The sequence below is a fragment of the Triticum aestivum genome, chromosome 1B, assembly GCF_018294505.1.
Source record: "Triticum aestivum cultivar Chinese Spring chromosome 1B, IWGSC CS RefSeq v2.1, whole genome shotgun sequence".
Lineage (NCBI taxonomy): Eukaryota > Viridiplantae > Streptophyta > Magnoliopsida > Poales > Poaceae > Triticum > Triticum aestivum.
In genome coordinates this window covers 488,929,449-488,948,844 of record NC_057795.1, presented here as the reverse complement: position 1 = coordinate 488,948,844, position 19,396 = coordinate 488,929,449, and positions in this window count along the sequence as shown.

Sequence of the window (19,396 nt, the reverse complement as noted above, 5' to 3'; positions counted from 1 at the left end):
GGGTTTGGACTACGGTGGCTTTCCATCGGGGCTGAAGGTCTGGGCGGCTCTGCAAGATCATGTGGAGTCAGGTGGTGGCGTTGGACGGACGGGAGGGGCTCTGGTTGTAGTGAACGGAGCTGGGATGTGGCGGCGGCCGAACCGGCCGGAGTTGGGGAAGACGGCTTCCCCCCGACGATTGCTGACTGTGGGGGTGCCATGGGGGTGGCCTGAGGTCGCCTGAGTGCTCGGATGAGCTCGGGGGCCTCCCTTTATAGCGCGACGTGGTCGGTTCCGTGGCGGTGGATAAGGATGCCGGCGACCGATGTTCTGTAGCTTGCAGAGCACTATGTCGAGGCTGGGGATGGCAGCAGGATCTAGCGGACGAGCGGACACTGCTCCAGGGGCGAGCTGGCGAGCGGGAGTGGCTCGGGCGGCGCCGACCAGTGCAGAGGTTGTCGGGCGGCAGTGGCGGCTAGCTTCTGGCCTGCCGGAGACGTGGCGAGGGGCTGTGGTGCTCGTGAGGAGGTACGGGTCGAGGTTTGGCCCTACGCTGCGAGCGGCAGAGGGTTTGGATAAGCTCGGGGAACAGGCCAGGGGCGCGGCGGCTCGGGCGTGGCACGTGCAAAATGCGCGCTCTGGGCACGCCCAGAGCACGCTCACCAGGTGCTCGGTGAAATGCCAGTGCACACCATAGAGCTTGGGTGAGGCTGGCAAATAGCAGACCTAGGTTAGGAGTAGCTAGGAGCTTAGTAGACAAGGTTGCTGGGTCAGTGGATCAAGTTCATAGTGTAGACTAAAACTTATGCCAAATCTGGCCATGCACACAAGGTGCTTGACATAATGCCACATGCACCTAGGCATTTCTTGGGGTGGCCAAACTCTCCAGGTTGGGGTCTCTTTAGATGCAAAAGAGAGTGGTAAGGTCATTTGGGCAAAAGAAGAAACTTGCTAGTGCAAGTTTTGCAAATCTTCAGCTCTGGACAGAAGGAAGAAGGCATGATTGCATGCACTCAAAATTCTCCATTGGGTCCACTCTCCTGGACTTAAGGGTTTGGTAGGGTGGTCTACAAGCAGGAGGAAAAATCATGGGAAAAAGGGCAAGCAAAAACATGGTTGCAGTACAAATCACCCAGTTGAACCAGAATGCAAATGAGGATGATTCACTAAAAAAATTTAAAGAACATCAATGGGTTTTTGCACAAACTGGGATAATATGCTCCTACTGACCTCCTCTAATTTTGGTAGAAGTTTTAAAGGAATATTTAAATAGGTTGTAGTGTAAAATTGCCCACTGGACCAGATTCGAAAATTTGATGTAAAGCTCATAATATCCAAAGAATGAAATATATTTTTGCATAAAAGTGATTTTAAAACATCACATGACATTCCCAAATTTTGGTGGGATTTTTAAATAAATTTATTAAAGGGTTGTAGTGCAAAAGAGGCCCTGAAACTTACAAAAAAAACATTTTTAAAGAAATAAGGCTCAGGGAAAAATAATTATGCAATTAATCCCACTGATAAAAGAATTTGTTTTATTTGAGAGGGCAAATAAGTCCAACCATGATTGAAAAGTTTTCACTTGGGGTAAAAACTCCATAATAATAAAGCAAAGAATGGTTCTGGAATCAAAAGAAAATCCAGAAAACAAAAGTTTAAGTTCCTGGCAAAAATTTAATTTATAAAACAAGGTTAAAATTTTGGGGTGTCACAATCTACCACGAGATCAGAGAGGCTAAACCCTAGAAGCTAGCCTATGGTATGATTGTTGTTCGTCCTACGGACTAAAACTCTCCGGTTTATATAGACACCGGAGAGGGCTAGGGTTACACAGAGTCGGTTACAATGGGGGGAGATCTTCATATCGTATCGCCAAGCTTGCCTTCCACGCCAAGGAAAGTCCCATCTGGACACGGGACGGAGTCTTCAATCTTTTATCTTCATAGTTTGGGAGTCCGGCCAAAGGTCATAGTCCGGCCATCCGGACACCCCCTAATCCAGGACTCCCTCACCTGCGTTTACAAGAAAGTGAGTGGGAGCTCTGTAGCATTTCTCATATTATATGTAGATGACATACTTTTGATGGGAAATGATATAGAACTTTTGGACAGCATTAAGGCCTACTTGAATAAGTGTTTTTCAATGAAGGACCTTGGAGAAGCTGCTTACATACTAGGCATCAAGATCTATAGGGATAGATCAAGACGCCTCATAGGTCTTTCACAAAGCACATACCTTGATAAGATATTGAAGAAGTTCAATATGGATCAGTCTAAGAAGGAGTTCTTACCTGTGTTGCAAGGAGTGAAATTGAGCTCAGCTCAATGCCCGACCACGGCAGAAGATAGAGAAAAGATGAGTGTCATCCCCTATGCCTCAGCTATAGGGTCTATTATGTATGCCATGTTGTGTACCAGACCTGATGTAAACCTTGCCGTAAGTTTGGTAGGAAGGTACCAAAGTAATCCCGGCATGGAACACTGGACAGCGGTCAAGAACATCCTAAAGTACCTGAAAAGGACTAAGGATATGTTTCTCATTTATGGAGGTGACGAAGAGCTCGTCATAAAGGGTTACGTCGATGCTAGCTTCGACACAGATCTGGATGACTCTAAGTCACAAACCAGATACATGTATATTCTGAATGGTGGGGCAGTAAGCTGGTGCAGATCTGGATGACTCTAAGTCTCGGTCATGTCTGCTTGGTTCCCGAACCCGTAGGGTCTACACACTTAAGGTTCGATGACGCTAGGGTTATAAAGGAAGTTTGTATGTGGTTACGAATGTTGTTCGGAGTCCCGGATGAGATGCCGGACGTCATGAGGAGTTTCGGAATGGTCCGGAGGTAAAGATTTATATATGGGAAGTCTTGTTTTGGTTGCCAGAAAAGTTTCGCGCATTATCGGTATTGTACCGGGAGTGTCGAAAGGGGTCCGGGGGTCCACCTTCCCCCGGGGGGGCACATGGGCTGTAGGGGTGTGCGCCTTGGCCTATATGGGCCAAGGGCACCAGCCCCAAGAGGCCCATGCGCCAAGAGATAAGGGAAAGGGAGAGTCCTAAAGGGGGAAGGCACCTCCTAGGTGCCTTGGGGAGGATGGACTCCTCCCTAGCCGCACCCTTCCTTGGAGGAAGGGCCAAGGCTGCCCCCCTCTCCCTTGCCCCTATATATAGTGGAGGGGAGGGAGGGCAGCCACACCTGAAGCCCTGGCGCCTCCCTCCCTCCTGTGACACCTCCTCCTCTCTCGCAGGTGCTTGGCGAAGCCCTGCAGGATTGCCACGCTCCTCCACCACCACCACACCGTTGTGCTGCTGCTGGATGGAGTCTTCCTCAACCTCTCCCTCTCTCCTTGCTGGATCAAGGCATGGGAGACATCACCGGGCTGTACGTGTGTTGAACGCGGAGGTGCCGTCTGTTCGGCACTAGGATCTCCGGTGATTTGGATCACGATGAGTATGACTCCTTCAACCCCGTTCTCTTGAACGCTTCCGCTTAGCGATCTACAAGGGTATGTAGATGCACTCTCCTTCCCCTCGTTGCTGGTTTCTCCATAGATAGATCTTGGTGACACGTATGAAAATTTTGAATTTCTGCTACGTTCCCCAACAGTGGCATCATGAGCTAGGTCTATTGCGCAGATTCTATGCACGAGTAGAACACAAAGTAGTTGTGGGCGTTGATTTTGTTCAATATGCTTACCGTTACTAGTCCAATCTTGTTTCGACGGTATTGTGGGATGAAGCAGCCGGGACCAACCTTACACGTACACTTATGTGAGACGGGTTCCACCGACTGACATGCACTTGGTGCATAAGGTGGCTAGCGGGTGCCAGTCTCTCCCACTTTAGTCGGAACGGATTCGATGAAAAGGGTCCATATGAAGGGTAAATAGCAATTGGCATATCACGTTGTGGTTTTGCGTAGGTAAGAAATGTTCTTGCTAGAAACCCATAGCAGCCACGTAAAACATGCAAACAACAATTAGAGGACGTCTAACTTGTTTTTGCAGGGTATGCTATGTGATGTGATATGGACAAGAAGAATGTCATGAATGATATGTGATGTATGAGATTGATCATGTTCTTGTAATAGGACTCACGACTTGCACGTCGATGAGTATGACACCCGGCAGGAGCCATAGGAGTTGTCTTTATTTATTGTATGACCTGCGTGTCAATGAATAACGCCATGTAATTACTTTACATTATTGCTAACCGGTAGCCATAGTAGTAGAAGTAATAGTTGGCGAGACAACTTCATGAAGACACGATGATGGAGATCATGATGATGGAGATCATGGTGTCATGCCGGTGACGATGATGATCATGGAGCCCCGAAGATGGAGATCAAAAGGAGCAAAATGATATTGGCCATATCATGTCACTATTTGATTGCATGTGATGTTTATCATGTTTGTGCATCTTATTTGCTTAGAATGACGGTAGTAAATAAGATGATCCCTCATTAAAATTTCAAGAAAGTGTTCCCCCTAACTGTGCACCGTTGCGAAAGTTCGTCGTTTCGAAGCACCACGTGATGATCGGGTGTCATAGATTCTTACGTTCACATACAACGGGTGTAAGCCAGATTTACACACGCGAAACACTTAGGTTAACTTGACGAGCCTAGCATGTACAAACATGGCCTCGGAACACAAGAGACCGAAAGGTCGAGCATGAGTCGTATAGTAGATACGATCAATATGAAGATGTTCACCGATGATGACTAGTCCGTCTCACGTGATGATTGGACACGGCCTAGTTGACTCGGATCATGTAATCACTTAGATGACTAGAGGGATGTTTATCTGAGTGGGAGTTCATGAGATGAACTTAATTATCCTGAACATAGTCAAAAGTTCTTTGCAAATTATGTCGTAAGCTCGCGCTTTAGTTCCACTGTTTAGATATGTTCCTAGAGAAAATATAGTTGAAAGTTGACAGTAGCGATTATGCGGACAGTAGATAGCTTATGTCCTTAATGCACCGCTCAGTGTGCTGAACCCCAAACGTAGTCTGTGGATGTTGCGAACATCGGACATGCACGTTTTGATAACTACGTGATAGTTCAATTAAACGGTTTAGAGTTGAGGCACCAAAGACGTTTTCGAAACGTCGCGGAACATATGAGATGTTTTGAGGGCTGAAATTGGGATTTCAAGCTCGTGCCCACGTCAAGAGGTATAAGACCTCCGACAATTTTCTTAGCCTGCAAACTAAGGGAGAAAAGCTCAATCATTGAGCTTGTGCTCAGATTGTCTAAGTGCAACAATCACTTGAATCGAGTGGGAGTTGATCTTCCAGATGAGATAGTGATGTTTCTCCAAAGTCATTGCCACCAAGCTGCTAGAGCTTCGTGATGAACTATAACATATCAGGGATAGATATGATGATCCTTGAGGTATTCACGATGTTTGACACCGCGAAAGTAGAAATCAAGAAGGAGCATCAATTGTTGATGGTTGGTGAAACCACTAGTTTCAAGAAGGGCAAGGGCAAGAAGGGATACTTCATGAAACGGCAAATCAGCTGCTGCTCTAGTGAAGAAACCCAAGGTTGAACCCAAACCCGAGACTAAGTGCTTCTCTAATAAGGGGAACAGCCACTGGTACAGAATTACCCTAGATACTTGGTAGATAAGAAGGCTGGCAAGGTCGACAGAAGTATATTGGATATACATTATGTTAATGTGTACTTTACTAGTACTCCTAGTAGCACCAGGGTATTAGATACCAGTTCGGTTGCTAAGTGTTAGTAACTCGAAATAAAAGCTACGGATTAAACGGAGACTAGCTAAAGGTGATCTGCCGATATGGGTTGGAAGTGTTTCCAAGGTTGATGTGATCAAGCATCGCACGCTACCTCTACCATCGAGATTGATGTTAAACCTGAATAATTGTTATTTGGTATTTGTGTTGAGCATAGACATGATTGGGTTATGTCTATCGCAATACGGTTATTCATTTAAGAAGAATAATGGTTACTCTGTTTATTTGAATAATACCTTCAATGGTCTTGCACCTAAAAGAATGGTTTAATGAATCTCGATCGTAGTGATACACATTTTCATGCCAAAAGATATAAGATAGTAATGATAGTACCACCTACTTGTGGCACTGCCATATAAGTCATATTGGTATAAAACGCATGAAGAAGCTCCATGCTGATGGATCTTTGGACTCACTCGTTTTTGAAAAGTTTGAGACATGCGAACCATGCCTATTGGTGTATACGCATGAAGAAACTCCATGCAGATGGATCATTTGGACTCACTTGATTTTGAATCACTTGAGAAATGCAAATCATACCACATGGGCAAGATGACTGAAAAGCCTCGTTTTCAGTAAAATGGAACAAGATAGCAACTTGTTGGAAGTAACACATTTTCATGTGTGCAGTCCAATGAGTGTTGAGGCATGCAGTGAATATCGTTATGTTCTTACTTCACGGATGATTTAAGTAGATACTGAGTATATTTACTTGATGAAACACAAGTCTGAATTATTGAATGGTTCAAGTAATTTCAGAGTGAAGTTGAAGATCATTGTGACAAGAGGATAAAATGTCTATGATATGATCATAGAGATGAGTATCTGAGTTACAAGCTTTGGCACGCAATTAAGACATTGTGGAAATTGTTTCACAATTAATACCGCCTGGAACAACATAATGTGATGGTGTGTCCGAACATCATAGTTGCACCCTATTAGATATGGTGCGTACCATGATGTCTCTTATCAAATTACCACTATCGTTCATGGGTTAGGCATTAGAGACAACAACACTCACTTTAATAGGGCACCACATAATTCTGTTGAGACGACACCGTTTGAACTATGGTTTGGAGAAACCTAAGTTGTCATTTCTTAAAAGTTTGGGGCTGCGACGCTTATGTGAAAAGTTTCATCGTGATGAGCTCGAACCCAAAGCGGATAAAGAAATGCATCTTCATAGGACACCCAAAACAGTTGGGTATACCTCCTATCTCAGATCTGGAAGCAAAAGTAATTGTTTCTAGAAACGGGTCCTTTCTCGAGGAAAAGTTTCTCTCGAAAGAATTGAGTGGGAGAATGGTGGAGACTTGATGAGGTTATTGAACCGTCACTTCAACCAGTGTGTAGCAGGGCACGGGAAGTTGTTCATGTGGCACCTACACCAATTGAAGCGGAAGCTAATGATAGTGATCATGAAACTTCGGATCAAGTCACTACCAAACCTCGTAGGTCGACGAGGATGCGTACTGCATCAGAGTAGTACGTAATCGTGTCTTGAAGGTCATGTTTCTAGACAACAATGAACCTATGAGCTATGGAGAAGCGATGGTGGTCCCGGATTCTGACGAATGGCTCGAGGCCATAAAATCCGAGAGAGGATCCATGACTTTGGAAGAAATACTTGATGGTCGTAAGGCTGTTGGGTACAGATGGATTTTAAAAGGAAGACAGACAATGATGGTAAGAATTACCATTAAGAAAGCTCGACTTGTCGTTAAGATGTTTTCCGAAAAGTTCAAGGAGTTGACTACGGTGAGGCTTTCTCACTCGTAGCGATGTTAAGAGTCTGTTGGAATTGGATTAGCAGTTACTGCATTATTTGTGAAATCTTGCATATAGGATGTCAAAACATTGTTTCCTTGACAGTTTTCTTGAGGAAAGGTTGTATGTGATACAACCAGAAGGTTTTGACAATCCTGAAAGACGCTGACAAGTATGCAAAGCTCCAGCAATCCTTCTAAGGACTGGAGTAAGCATCTCGGAGTTGGAATGTACGCTTTGATGAGATGATCAAAGATTTTGGGTTTATACAAAGTTTATGAGAAACTTGTATTTCCAAAGAAGTGAGTGGGAGCACTATAGAATTTCTGATGAGTATATGTTGTTGACATATTGTTGATCAGAAATGATGTAGAATTTCTAGAAAGCATATAGGGTTGTTTGAAAAATGTTTTTCAATGGAAAACCTGGATTAGGCTACTTGAATAATAAGCATCAAGATCTATAAGATAGATCAAAATGTTCAATAATACTTTCAAATGAGCACATACCTTGACATGATCTTGAAGGTGTTCAAGATGGATCAGTCATAGAAGGAGTTCTTGCCTGAGTTGTAAGGTATGAAGTTAAGAGTTAAAGCTCGACCACGGCAGAAGAGAGAGAAAGGACGAAGGTCATCCCCTATGCTTCAGACGTAGGCTCTATAGTATGCTATGCTGTGTACCGCACCGGAAGTGTGCCTTGCCATGAGTCAGTTGTAACGCCCCGGATTCGATGCGCCAGGTGTCCGCCAGTTATTCGCCGTCGTTGCCATGTCAGCTGCTTGCGCTTTGCATTTTGCCATGTCATCATCTGCATTTCATCCACATGTTTTTCAAAACTTGCATCTGTTCGGGTTCTCCCGGTTCTCTCTGTTGTCCGTTCGCAGTCCGGACCTCTCACGCGCGCCCGTTGCCCCTCTCAGACCTTGTTTTCGTGTGCGGGTGTTAAACTTTCTCGGAATGGACCGAGTCTTGCCAAGCAGCCTTGGTACACCACCGGTAGACCGCCTGTCAAGTTCCGTGCCATTTGGAGGTCGTTTGATGCTTCAACGGTTAACCGCGTAGCCCGAAACCCCCCTTTCTCTTTGCAGCACAACACCCCTCCAAAGTGGCCCAAAACCCATCTAACTCCCCTCCATGCTCTCGGTCGTTTGATCACGATCGCGTGGCCGAAAACCGCTCCTCATTTGGACTCTCCTAGCTCCCTCTACCTATAAAAACGTCTTCCCCTTCCCATTTCCGGATCAATTTCCCCCCGAACCCCTAGCTCTTCCCCCGCCGCCACCGGACATGTCCGCCCGCCACCGGACAAAGTCCAACGCCGCGCCCGCAGCGAATCCAGCCTCGCCACGTGGCGCCCCATGCGTCCCCGCCGCCGCCGGCCCGCTCGGCCCGGGGCGGGCCCTCCCGGCCGATCCGGCCGCGCCGCCGCCCCGCGGCCCGCGCCCTCCCCGCGCCGCCGACCCGCCGGCGCGCTCCGCCCGTCGCCGCGCCCCGCGCCGCCGCCCCCAGTCGCCTCCCTCCGGCGCGCCTCCGCAGCCCCGGCGCCGCCGTGCCTCGCCGCCGCCGCGGACCTCCCCGCGGCTCGCCTCCCGCGCCCCGCCGCCGCGTCCTCTCGCCGGAGTGCGCCGCGTCCCTTCGCCGGAGTGCGCCACATCCCTTCTCCCGAGTGCGCCTCTGCTTGTCCTCCGGCCCTGCCGCCCATGGATCCGGCCGGCCCCGACTCCCTCCGGCCGTCCCGACCTCATCGGCGCTGCTCCGGCCATCCTCCGGCAAGAGTCGCCGCCGTCCTCGCCGGATCTGGTCAGGTGGACCAGATCCACCACCTCAGCCATCCAAACGCCCTCGCCCGCCTGGATCTCCTCGTCCCGGGTCCTCCTCGTCCACGTTTCGGAGGGGTATAAAATCTGCTAAGTCCCAGATTTGTGTAATTTTCATGCCATGTTCGACCTGCCATATCTCTGTGCATGTAGCTCCGATTTGTGCGTGTAATATGTCAAATTGTTCGTCTCAATGAGTACATCATTTCATTCCATTGCATCATGTTCATTTGAGATCATCTTGATGCCTGAATCATCGTTGCAAGAGTGCTTCATGATGTTGCCTGCCGTCTGTTAACAGAACGAGCTCTTTTGTCATTTTTGCCATGATTGATGTGTGCATCCTATGAGGTTGATGTCTACATGTGTTTTGATCTATGCCATGCCATCTTGACAGTGGTGCTTACCATGTATTTTTGTGATCAATGTGGTGACTAGCACAAGCATGCAAACTAGGCTTCATGGTATTGCTGATTTTAGTCCCTGCTCTGCTGTTATTTTGATGCCATGTAAACATGATGCTACAGAGAGATCCATGCATATTTTGAGATACTTCAGTAAGGATGTTTTGAACATATGGTTGTTCTCTATCCATTCATGCCCCTGTTTGAAATTATGGAGTAGTTTAGCATGTCATTTTCGTGCTCTACTTTTGCTTCAAAATGTTTCCTGGCAGATTGTTTACATGTTATTCAATTTTGCCAAGGTTGTTGTAGTTGATCCTTGCATGCTATGAACTTGTTCTTGCCTTGGTTTGTTTCACAAACATGTCTCCTTGCTGATGCTATGCTTATGTTGTCATGCAATGACTTGTGGTGAGTGAATCGAGCTTGTTAAGTAGTGTACTTGCTGTTACTATTTTGCTAGGCTGAATCTGTTATTTCGTGATGTTATGTAAACCTGCTGCTACAAATCATTCTATGCATAATCTGGAGATGTTCACTAAATGTGTTTTGTTCTACATGTTATGCTCTATCTATTCATGCCCCTGGTAGCATTTATAGCTTGCTGTAACTTGTTCATATCTTGCTCCAAAGTTGCTTCATAATGTTGCTGTGAGCCTGTTAACATTAAGTTCAGTTGTTGCCATGATTGTTGCTAGTGATCCATGCACCCTATGAAATTGCTCTTGCCATGTTTAGCTTCATAAACATGCCTTCTTACTGTTGGTTGCCTTGCCATGCCATGTACTGCTCTGTGGTGAGTGGTACAAGCTCACCAACATGCCAACTTATCGTTGTTCCTGCCATGTTTAAATCTGTAATATAACTTGCCATGTTTACATGGGTGCCATCATAATATTTTTTGATCCTTTTTGGCTCATGGTCAGTAAGGGACTTTTGATCTATGCATTTAGTAGATTCATGACATGCCTTTGTTTGCCATTATAAGTTCCTGTAACCTGTTGTTTGATAGCTCTAAACATTGCAACCTGATGCTATTTCTGCAAAGTCTGAACTGTTATTGTTTGCAATCTTGCCATGTGTGTTTGAGCATGTTCTAGTGATTTCTGGAGATAGCTCAGTATTCATGTTTTGTAATGCTTTACCTGTACATCATGCCCATGTATTTTGTTTTCATATTGTGATGTTGTAGCATGTTGTTTTGATGCTTGCAATATGCCTAGTTGCTGTTTTGGACAGCTTGTCCTTTAAACTTGTTTCATGTGTGTGTGTTGAACCGTTGCTCCGTTTTGAGTGTGCTCTATATGAAACTTGCTTAGAATTGCAGTAGCTTCATATTATCATGTTGCATCCTTGTTTTGGTGTGTTTGCTTGATGTTTGGGTGCTTTTTGCATCAATGCCATGTTTAACTTGTTTTGCTCATATCTTCTAGGTCGTAGCTCCGAACTAAATGATCTTTATATGTAACTTGACTAGAATCTCGTGTAGATAGTCTTTGTGCATCTTAACTTGCTGTTTAACAACTTGAACATAAGGTTTTTTCAGATCTGGACCAATTTCGAAATATGCATATGAGGACTTACCGGAATTGTTATATGTTGTTCCCGGCCTCATTTAAACTGGCCTTGATGTCTTGTTCGTGTTCGCATCATCTCTTGCCATGAGTAGCTTCATGTAGTCTTGTCATGCATCATGCTTGCTCGTGCATCATGCCTTGTTCATGTGTGGTGTGTTTACCATGTTGTGTGCTTCTTCTCGATAGTTTCCCGTTTCGTTGCGATCGTGAGGATTTGTTCGTCTACGCTTGGTTCGTCTTTGTGGCTTCATCTTCTTCATGGACTCGTTCTTCTTCCTTGCGGGATTTCAGGCAAGATGACTGCTACCCTGAATCTCATTACTATCATTGCTATGCTAGTTGCTTCGTTCTATCGCTATGCTGCGTTACCTATCTTTTGCTCATCAAGCCTCCCATATTGCCATGAACCTCTAACCTTTGACACATTTCCTATGCAAACCATTGATTGGCCATGTTACCGCTTTGCTCAGCCCCTCTTATAGCGTTGCTAGTTGCAGGTGAAGTTGAAGATTACTCCATGGTGGACAGGATTTTGTTGGGATATCACAATATCTCTTATATTATTAATGCATCTATATATTTGGTAAAGGGTGGAAGGCTCGGCCTTATGCCTGGTGTTTTGTTCCACTCTTGCCGCCCAAGTTTCCGTCTTACCGGTGTTATGTTCCCGGATTTTGCGTTCCTTACGCGGTCGGGTGATTTATGGGACCCCCTTGACAGTTCGCTTTGAATAAAACTCCTCCAGCAAGGCCCAACATTGGTTTTACCATTTGCCTCACCACCACCTATATTTCCCTTGGGAGTAATTAACCCAAGGGTCATCTTTATTACAGCCCCCCCCCCCCGGGCCAATGCTTGTCTAAGTGTTGGTCCAAACTAGAGCACCGTGCGGGAACATCCCTTGGCAACTTGGGTTACGTCGGTACCTGTACGCTTAGCTTATCCGGTGTTACCCTGAGAACGAGATATGTGCAGCTCCTATCGGGATTGTCGGTGCATCGGGCGGTCTTGCTAGTCTTGTTTTACCATTGTCGAAATGTCTTGTAAACCGGGATTCCGAGTCTGATCGGGTCTTCCTGGGAGAAGGTATATCCTTCGTTGATCGCGAGAGCTTATCATGGGCTAAGTTAGGACACCCCTGCAGGGTATAATCTTTCGAAAGCCATGCCTGCGGTTATTGATAGATGGGAATTTGTTGATGTCCGGTTGTAGATAACTTGACACCAGATATGAATTAAGATGCATCAACTGTGTGTGTAGCCGTGATGGTCTCTTTTCGGCGGAGTCCGGGAAGTGCACACGGTCTTTGGGTTATGTTTGACGTAAGTATTAGTTCAGGATCACTTCTTGATCATTGCTAGTTTCACGACCGTTCCGCTTGCTCTCTTCTCGCTCTTATTTGCGTATGTTAGCCACCATATATGTTTAGTCGCTGCTGCAACCTCACCACTTTACCCCTTCCTTTCCCTTTAAGCTTTGCTAGTCTTGATACCCATGGTAATGGGATTGCTGAGTCCTCGTGGCTCACAGATTACTACAACAACAGTTGCAGGTACAGGTTATGCGATGATCTTGACGCGAGAGCGATGTTTGCTTGTATTGGAGTTCTTCTTCTGATTCTTCTTCGATCAGGGGATAGGTCCAGGTCGACAGCCTGGGCTAGCAGGGTGGATGTCGTTTGAGTTTCTGGTTGTGTTTCATCCGTAGTCGGATGATGCTCTTATGTATTGTGATGTTGTATTCGTGTGGCATTGTATTCCTTATATATGTATCCCCATCTATTATGTAATGTTGATGTAATGATATCCACCTTGCAAAAGTGTTTCAATATGCGGGTCTATCCTTGGTGGGACCTTCGAGTTCCTTTTGGATAGGGTCGCATATTGGGCATGACAAGTTGGTATCAGAGCCTCGACCGACCTTAGGAGCCCCCCTTGATTGATCGTGTAGTTTGGTCGTTGTGGAGTCTAGAAGAAAATGGATTTATGGGTCTAGTTATATCGGAGAGTAGGAATTCTTTTTACTCCTCTGCCCCTTCGTCGCTCTAGTAAGGAATCTTGACGTAGGTGTTTTGAATTACTCCTCTTCCCTTTCAAATTTTTCTTTAGGTTCACGCAGTTGGTTTTCTGATTGTTGGTTCTCAGCTCTTTTCATCCGGTGCATTTCTCGTCAAGTCGACTTGAGCCTCTTCATCGTTGCCAAGTTCAATCCTCAGTTGTTTTCTTTTCCCACCCGCCCTCCCTTTTCTTCTCGAAACCGGAGTCCGTAATCGAGTATCCATCCTACTCGTGTGAAGTTTTGCTCTCTCTCCTCAATTATTTCAACCGGTGTTTTCTCTTCAAGATATTCGTCGATTTCCCCTTCCAAGTTGCCTTTGTTTTCCTGCCCTCCCACCCTCTTCTTCCTGGAGCTCGAGCCTCACTCAACCATCAATTTCATTCGTGCGGAGTATCTTCAGTTTTTCCTCAATTGTTTCAACCGGTGAATTCTCGTTTCGGTCGACATTCTTCATCTCTTTTCCGGTGGACTCAATTCATGTTTTTCGGTGTTGATCGTATTCTTTTCCTTGGATCAAGTGTTCTCCTTGCTCGTTTACCTCTCGCCATTCAATCCTTCCGGAGTGTTCAAGACATCTCAGGAGATTCGTCTGTGTTCCAATTAATTCGAGGTTGTCACCTTATTCAAATATTTCAATTATTCCGGTGCATCATCTACCTGTTCAACATCCCTTTCCAACGGTGTTATATTTTAGTGGGCCCTAACCCACAGGTCTTTTCCCAGGATCTTACCTGACTCTTCTAATTCCCCCGGAGCTATTCTCAATTCTTTTCAAGTGTGACGTAAGAATGAATTTCATCAGTCAGATGCCTTTCCAAGTTCGATTTCAAATCATTTCATTGTTGGCTTAACCTCTTCGCTTTTCATTCTCCCGGAGTATCTCAGTAATTTTGGTGGTGTTTTCCATCATCATTTGAAGACTGAAGAAGAGTTTTTCCTCTAAATCTTGCCCGTTCTCTCGAAGTTTCATGGTTCTAGCTTCATGTTATCCTCTCGATTTATTCCATTTGCCAGATATTCTTTTCTTATCCATCTGGAGTATGTCAGGAGTTGTTTTTCCGTTTCTTTTCACCGGAGGCCATCATTCCAGCTACCGTTATCCAATTATCCCGGTGCTTCATTCAAGTGCTTTTAATCAGATCGAGTTCTTCCCGTTTTCTTGCATCTAAATCTCCTCGAGCATATTTGTTCTTTAATTTCTTCCCGGTGATTCAGTCCCTTTCATCAGTCATTTTCATTTCTAACGGTGGTTCATTCAAGATTCTTTTTCTTTGATTATCATTTCAATTCATTCGTTCTTTCCAATCCTACCGGTGGTTCATGAAGACTTTCTCAATTTTTGCGCCATTTTCCCCTTAGTCCTTTTCAAGAAGAATAAGTAGAATGCAAAATCCTTTGCTTGTCATCAATTAAAGTTGATGAGGATAAGCATACAATAAATCTTATTCTTATTTCATCCAAGTGATTAATCCCTTCCTTCGGAGTTTGTTCTTGTTGAATAAATTCTAGTTCCAAGTGTTTTCATCTTTTATTTTCCAGAGTTCAAATTTCCTCAGCCATTTCATCGGAAACCTCCATCTAAATCACCGCAAGGCTTTAGTCTTATTCTTTCTTCCTTCACTCTATCTCATCATCCTTTTGTACCGGAGTTCTTCATGGTGGTTCTTCATGATTTAATCTTTTCTTCAAGAGTTCATCAAGATTTTGTTGGTGGGTTCAAGTATATTTTCTTCTCGCGTCTCGAAATGCAATAAATTCTTTGTATTCTCTTGAAGTGGAGTTTTGCAATTCTTCGTTCTTCTTAGTTATCCAATCATTTCTGTTTGTGGCCGGTTATTACCTTATGATCTTGAGACATTATCTGTAACACCACAACAAGCTTATCCTATCGTTGTTGATTTTCTCAACAACTCCGTTCAAAACTTCCTTCTAAGTTCTTTTCATTCAATTCTTTCAATTCTTCCGGAGGCATTGTTTTGTTCTTCTCGTCAAGTGTCATTCCATCTTGTGAAGTTCGTGTTCTATTCTTTCCATGTTTAGCCGGAGTGCTGCCTAAATCATTTCAGTCTTATTCGTTTCTTATCTCGTTCTAACCGGAGTGGTTTCATAGTCTATCTGATTCTGTGAGCTTTCGATGCTCGTCATTCTCGTCGTTCCTCTCTTATTCTCGAGTGCTCTCGATTCTTTGCTTCTTCTCTTGAGTTCTTGTTTCACCTCATCCATTTTCCTTTCCATCTCGGTCCTAAGATCTTGGGACGAGATCTCTTGTTAGTGGAGGAGTGTTGTAACGCCCCGGATTCAATGCGCCAGGTGTCCGCCAGTTATTCGCCGTCGTTGCCATGTCAGTTGCTTGCGTGTTGCATTTTGCCATGTCATCATCTGCATTTCATCCGCATGTTTTTCAAAACTTGCATCCGTTCGGGTTCTCCCGGTTCTCTCCATTGTCCGTTCGGAGTCCGGACCTCTCACGCGCGCCCGTTGCCCCTCTCAGACCTTGTTTTCATGTGCGGGTGTTAAACTTTCTCGGAATGGACCGAGTCTTGCCAAGCGGCCTTCGTACACCACCAGTAGACCGCCTGTCAAGTTTCGTGCCATTTGGAGGTCGTTTGATGCTCCAACGGTTAACCGCGTAGCCCGAAACCCCCTTTCTCTTTGCAGCCCAACACCCCTCCAAAGTGTCCCAAAACCCATCTAACTCCCCTCCATGCTCTCGGTCGTTCGATCACGATTGCGTGACCGAAAACCGCTCCTCATTTGGACTCTCCTAGCTCCCTCTACCTATAAAAACGTCTTCCCCTTCCCATTTCCGGATCAATTTCCCCCCGAAACCCTAGCTCTTCCCCCGCCGCCACCGGACATGTCCACCCGCCGCTGGACAAAGTCCGCCGCCGCGCCTGCAGTGAATCCAGCCTCGCCACATGGCACCCCGTGCGTCCCCGCCGCCGCCGGCCCGCTCGGCCCGGGGCGGGCCCTCCTGGCCCATCCGGCCACACCGCCGCCCCGCGGCCCGTGCCCTCCACGCGCCGCCCGACCCGCTGGCCCGCTCCGCCCGTCACCGCGGCCCTGCGCCGCCGCCCCCAGTCGCCTCCCTCTGGCGCGCCTCCGCCGCCTCGGCGCCGCCGTGCCTCGCCGCCGTAGCGGACCTCCCCGCGGCTCGCCTCCCGCGCCCCGCCGCCGCGTCCTCTCGATGGAGTGCGCCACGTCCCTTCGCCCGAGTGCGCCTCTGCTCGTCCTCCGGCCCCGCCGCCCATGGATCCGGCCGGCCCCGACTCCCTCCGGCCGTCCCGACCTCGCCAGCGCTGCTCCGGCCATCCTCCGGCAAGAGTCGCCGTCGTCCTCGCCGGATCTGGTCAGGTGGACCAGATCCACCACCTCATCCATCCAAACGCCCTCGCCCGCCCGGATCTCCTCATCCCGGGTCCTCCTCGTCCACGTTTCGGAGGGGTATAAAATCTGCTAAGTCCCAGATATGTGTAATTTTCATGCCATGTTCGACCTGCCATATCTCTGTGCATGTAGCTCCGTTTTGTGCGTGTAATATGTCAAATTGTTTGTCTCAACGAGTACATCATTTCATTCCATTGCATCATGTTCATTTGAGATCATCTTGATTCCTGAATCATTGTTGCAAGAGTGCTTCATGATGTTGTCTGTTGTCTGTAACAGAACGAGCTCTTTTGTCATTTTTGCCATGATTGATGTGTGCATCCTATGAGGTTGATGTCTACATGTGTTTTGATCTATGCCATGCCATCTTGACAGTGGTGCTTACCATGTATTTTTGTGATCAATGTGGTGACTAGCACAAGCATGCAAACTAGGCTTCGTGGTATTGCTGATTTTAGTCCCTGCTCTGCTGTTATTTTGATGCCATGTAAACATGATGCTACAGAGAGATCCATGCATATTTTGAGATACTTCAGTAAGGATGTTTTGAACATATGGTTATTCTCTATCCATTAATGCCCCTGTTTGAAATTATGGAGTAGTGTAGAATGTCATTTTCGTGCTCTACTTTTGCTTCAAAATGTTTCCTGGCAGATTGTTTACATGTTATTCAATTTTGCCAAGGTTGTTGTAGTTGATCCTTGCATGCTATGAACTTGTTCTTGCCTTGGTTTGTTTCACAAACATGTCTTCTTGCTGATGCTATGCTTATCTTGTCATGCAATGACTTGTGGTGAGTGAATCGAGCTTGTTAAGTAGTGTACATGTTGTTACTGTTTTGCTAGGCTGAATCTGTTATTTCGTGATGCTATGTAAACCTGCTGCTACAAATCATTCTATGCATAATCTGGAGATGTTCACTAAATGTGTTTTGTTCTACATGTTATGCTCTATCCATTCATGCCCCTGGTAGCATTTATAGCTTGCTGTAACTTGTTCATATCTTGCTCCAAAGTTACTTCATAATGTTGCTGTTAGCCTGTTAACATTAAGTTCAGTTGTTGCCATGATTGTTGCTAGTGATCCATGCACCCTATGAAATTGCTCTTGCCATGTTTAGCTTCACAAACATGCCTCCTTACTGTTGGTTGCCTTGCCATGCCATGTATTGCTCTGTGGTGAGTGATACAAGCTCACCAACATGCCAACTTATCGTTGTTCCTGCCATGTTTAAATCTGTAATATAACTTGCCATGTTTACATGGGTGCCATCATATTTTCTGATCCTTTTTGGCTCATGGTCAGTAAGGGAATTTTGATCTATGCATTTAGTAGATTCATGCCATGCCTTTGTTTGCCATTATAAGTTCCTGTAACCTGTTGTTTGATAGCTCTAAACATTGCAACCTGATGCTATTTTCTGCAAAGTCTGAACTGTTATTGTTTGCAATCTTGCCATGTGTGTTTGAGCATGTTCTAGTGATTTCTGGAGATAGCTCAGTGTTCATGTTTTGTAATGCTTTACCTGTACATCATGTCCATGTCTTTTGTTTTCATATTGTGATGATGTAGCATGTTGTTTTGATGCTTGCAATATGCCTAGTTGCTGTTTTGGACAGCTTGTCCTTTAAACTTGTTTCATGTGTGTGTGTTGAACCGTTGCTCCGTTTTGAGTGTGCTCTATATGAAACTTGCTTAGAATTGCATGTAGCTTCATATTATCATGTTGCATCCTTGTTTTGGTGTGTTTGCTTGATGTTTGGGTGCTTTTTGCATCAATGCCATGTTTAACTTGTTTTGCTCATATCTTCTAGGCCGTAGCTCCGAACTAAATGATCTTTATATGTAACTTGACTAGAATCTCGTGTAGATCGTCTTTGTGCATCTTAACTTGCTGTTTAACAACTTGAACATAAGGTTTTTTAAGATCTGGACCAATTTCAAAATATGCATATGAGGACTTACCGGAATTGTTATATGTTGTTCCCGGCCTCATTTAAACTGGCCTTGATGTGTTGTTCTTGTTTGAATCATCTCTTCCCATGAGTAGCTTCATGTAGTCTTGTCATGCATCATGCTTGCTCGTGCATCATGCCTTGTTCATGTGTGGTGTGTTTACCATGTTGTGTGCTTCTTCTCGATAGTTTCCCGTTTCGTTGCGATCGTGAGGATTTGTTCGTCTACGCTCGGTTCGTCTTCGTGGCTTCATATTCTTCATGGACTCGTTCTTCTTCCTTGCGGGATTTCAGGCAAGATGACCGCTACCCTGAATCTCATTACTATCATTGCTATGCTAGTTGCTTTGTTCTATCGCTATGTTGCGTTACCTATCTTTTGCTCATCAAGCCTCCCATATTGCCATGAACCTCTAACCTTCGACACCTTTCCTATGCAAACCATTGATTGGCCATGTTACCGCTTTGCTCAGCCCCTCTTATAGCATTGCTAGTTGCAGGTGAAGTTGAAGATTACTCCATGGTGGACAGGATTTTGTTGGGATATCACAATATCTCTTATATTATTAATGCATCTATATATTTGGTAAAGGGTGGAAGGCTCGGCCTTATGCCTGGTGTTTTGTTCCACTCTTGCCGCCCTAGTTTCCGTCTTACCGGTGTTATGTTCCCGGATTTTGCG